This window comes from Rousettus aegyptiacus, unplaced genomic scaffold, assembly GCF_014176215.1.
Source record: "Rousettus aegyptiacus isolate mRouAeg1 unplaced genomic scaffold, mRouAeg1.p scaffold_m13_p_6, whole genome shotgun sequence".
Taxonomy (NCBI): Eukaryota; Metazoa; Chordata; class Mammalia; order Chiroptera; family Pteropodidae; genus Rousettus; species Rousettus aegyptiacus.
Window position 1 is genome coordinate 112,610,305 of NW_023416309.1, and position 3,420 is coordinate 112,613,724.

General features: G+C 63.2%; 1 long non-coding RNA gene across 1 annotated transcript; it reads left to right on the forward strand.

Annotated features, from left to right (window-relative positions):
• Nucleotides 1-925: 925 nt before the first annotated feature.
• LOC118604016 lies at nucleotides 926-2,585 on the forward strand. The gene is made up of 2 exons (XR_004951613.1): nucleotides 926-1,064; nucleotides 1,499-2,585. It is a non-coding gene; the product is annotated as an uncharacterized LOC118604016 (long non-coding RNA).
• The last annotated feature ends 835 nt before the right edge of the window (nucleotides 2,586-3,420 follow it).

The following is a 3,420-nucleotide window of genomic DNA, read 5'->3' on the forward strand; positions in this document are numbered from 1 at the left end:
TTGACCGCCGTGAGCTCGTCACGCCCGCGGCCCCGTCCCATGCCCGGGCCAAGCTCGGGAAGCCGCCGAGTGCAGGGCTCCCCTTCGCAGGGCCAACGAGACCACGCGGGTCCCTGAAGGGGCGCGAAAACGTCCTCCCCGCCCTCCTCGAGGCCCGGCAGAGTTAAGATGCGGCCTCGCGAGGAAGCCACCGAAGTCACGGAGAGAAACGTGTGGAGCGACTCTTCATCTGGGAATCCCAGGCCCCCAGCCTCCCGAAGAACACACGTCCTCCGGGGCAGCAGGGCAGCCGGCGACGGGGCAAGGTGGGTACCACAGACCGACTCCGAACCCCAGTTAGCGTTCTCCGGCTAGATGCCACCCCCTAGGTACCTGCCACGCGACAGCACGCCCACGTGCGCGCGCCCGAGCTCATTCCGACGTTTCAGGTTGTACACGCCTGAGTCCTCGGCGCCCCTCCCCCTCCCCCATCATGTCCTCACGGGCCGGGCCGCAGGAAGCTCACCCTCGGCACGCTGCTGGCGTCGGGCCCCACCTTGTTGCTTTCGGGTTTGGGCTTGGGATTAATTCAGGGGTACGTGACTTTTTGGGGGACGGAAGCGTCTCCCCCAGCCACCCCACTCTGTAGACGTCACATGCTCACATGTAGCCGCCCCCACTGAGGACCTCCCGGGACGGTCTGGCCTCTGTACCTGCTTCCGGTGTCTTGCCGAAGCCTGAGAAAATGACTTACCCTGACCCGGCAGCTCCTGCGGGCCAGACACGCGGCCGGCCCCCCAGCAGCGATGAGGGGACTCGGTGGCGCCGTCCCAGCAGGCTCCACGCCCCTCAGAGGCGCTGCCCGGCTGCCCCGCCGCGTCCGCCTACGCCCGGCGCACTGCCGCGCCTCTGAGCGGCTCGGTTATGCGTGTCCGTGGGCGGATCCGTGACTAGACGCAAACATACAGGAACCCTAAAACCCCGGCTCCAGGTCACGCCTAGTGGCCGGCATTCAGCTGCAAGGGGACGAGGAAGCTGGTGTGTGTCGGGGTTGGGAGACCCCAACCTGGCGAAGTGGACGGCAGGTGAGCAGGACGAGGCGGGGCCGGTCCAGGCACCGGGGAGCGCGCACTGGGGTGGGGGGGTCGGCGGCCGCAGGCAGGGGACAGGGTCGGGGTGGGGGAGGGGGGAGCCTAGGTCAGGGTGGGGGAGGAGGAGCCTGGGTCAGGGTGGGGGAGGGGGGAGCCTGGGTCAGGTGGGGGAGGGGGAAGCCTGGGCATACGGGCTGAAACACGGCCTGGACCCCACGGAGTAGAGGAGGGGCTGAGGGAGCAGGACCCTCCCATGGGGGCAGCCGGCCCAAGGCCACCCCCATAGGGTGAGGGGTCAGGGGACTAGAGCTCCGTGGGGTCTTCCCCTCCCCACCCCCATGCATCTGGGACCACCCAGGGGGCACAGGCTGATTCCTACACCCCCAGGATGCCTGGGATCATCTTCACCTGCTTCTCCCTCTTCCCAGGAGGAGGACCTCACTGCTGACCTCACTGCTGACCTCTTAGGACCTTGCCTTGCTGGGGTCTGCTGGGGACGCCCCCCCCCCTTGGTTTCCATGTGCAGGGCTTCCAGAGCCTCAGATGTGCCACGCACACTACCCCCCACCCCCGACTCCCCCAACGTGCCGTGGTCTGGCAGGGAGGAATATCGGACCCGAAGTTGAGAACCACCACTCGCAGGCTAAGCGGCCTTGGAGAAGTCCGCGTCCTGGGATGTCCTTGTCTGTCCAGCGCAGGGGGTGGTGCCCACCCCTGCCCGCCTTGCTCTGCGGGTCTGCCGAGCGCACCTTCCGAACCCAAGTTTGGAACAGGTGCCTCGACAGGATTTCCGTGCTCTTGCTCAGACCCGCGGGGAACTCGGGAAGACGGGCTTCGAAAGCCAAAGCGGGGGGACTCCAAGTTCTACAGGCGGAGCGCACGTTGAGAGCGGGACTGTCCTCGCACTCCAGGCCGACTCCCCTGGACGGACACCGGGATCAACGCCACCCCGACCCCTGGCGCCTGCTCTCCGGCCTCGCCTGCTACCTGGACCATCACCCTGCCCTGTCTTCTTTGACACAGAGACATCCGCTGACCTGAACGTTGGTGGCTGGGCGCCAAGCCAGTGCCAACAGCAGCTCCTGGGGAGAACTAAGTCCCACCCCCACCCCATAAACAAAATGATAAGGGCAGAGCCCAGGGCTGCCCCTGGCAGAGGGTAACGCCCAACGGGTCCCAGGGTCCAGTTATAGATTACGCCTTTTTTTTTTTTTTTCAAAAAATGGGGGAAATCTTCGTAACGAAAAATGATGGTTCGTTTTTGTTTGTTTTTCAGGGTAAATCTGTCAGCTCCGAGGAACCGCTCCGGCTTCCTTGTGATTTTATCAAAAACGTGAGCTGTTCTGTCCATCCCGAAGCAGGCGTCGTGTTCCGGGTACTCCACTCCGTTCCAAGGGGAACGAAACTCTTCCTTCCTTAAACAACGAAAAGGTGGATAATTAGCAGGTAACGCTAATGGTAATTCCAGAGGGGGTGAGCAGTCCCGACACCATTCTGAATATATTTGCATTTAAGTGAACTCCTTTTCCTCCTCTCTTCTGTGATTTTTTTGTTGTAGCTGTAATTATTTTAATTGAGATCTTCCCTAATGAAAACAAAGAACGATGTGGGTGGGAGGGTCGGCTCCCCGGGAGGCCCTGGGTGCAGGCAGCGCCCCCTCTCTCGGCTCAGCCTCCAGGCTCCCGGACCCCCGGCCTCTGGCGGCACTGCCCTCTGTCCGGCAGCGGGAGCGGGCGGGCCGTGTGTCTGTCTCTCCCCGTTCATCTACTGCCCCTGTTCCAGAAGGAGGGACCTGGGAGCCGCGAGGTCTGAATTCTTATTTCTGGTCTTTACCTTGTTCCGGGGGCATGACCTTTGGCACATTTCTCTCTCTATGCCTCAGTTTCCTGTAAAAAGCTGAGGTTGTCTGTGGCCTCAGCTCAGTCTGGCTGAGAGTCCGCCACCCTGTTCTTGGAGATGCCGCCTCAGGTGCGGGTGGGGATGCTCAGGGTGTCCCCATCCTCCAAAGCCCACTTTCTGGAAGCTTCTACCTCACATGGTGCACAAAGAGGAGGATGTGGGCGGCTCCCGCCCTCTGGGCACTAAACATCAAGGCTCAAATGTGGCCGGGCAAAGGCTCGTGGGCAGCGTGACTCTGGCGCGGCAGCCCAGCCATGACCTCGCGCGCTCCGAACCGCGTGCTGCTGAGTTGGCATCACTCGAGGCCCCGTCCCCAGGTCTCTGCCCTCACGCCGCAAGCCGCTGCCCAAGTCTTGGCGGCATCTTCCAGCTGGTGGGTCTCCTTCTGAGCTCCCCCTGACGCCGGCTGGACCGCTCAGGCCTCCCCCCTGCAAACGTGCAAACGCGGAGG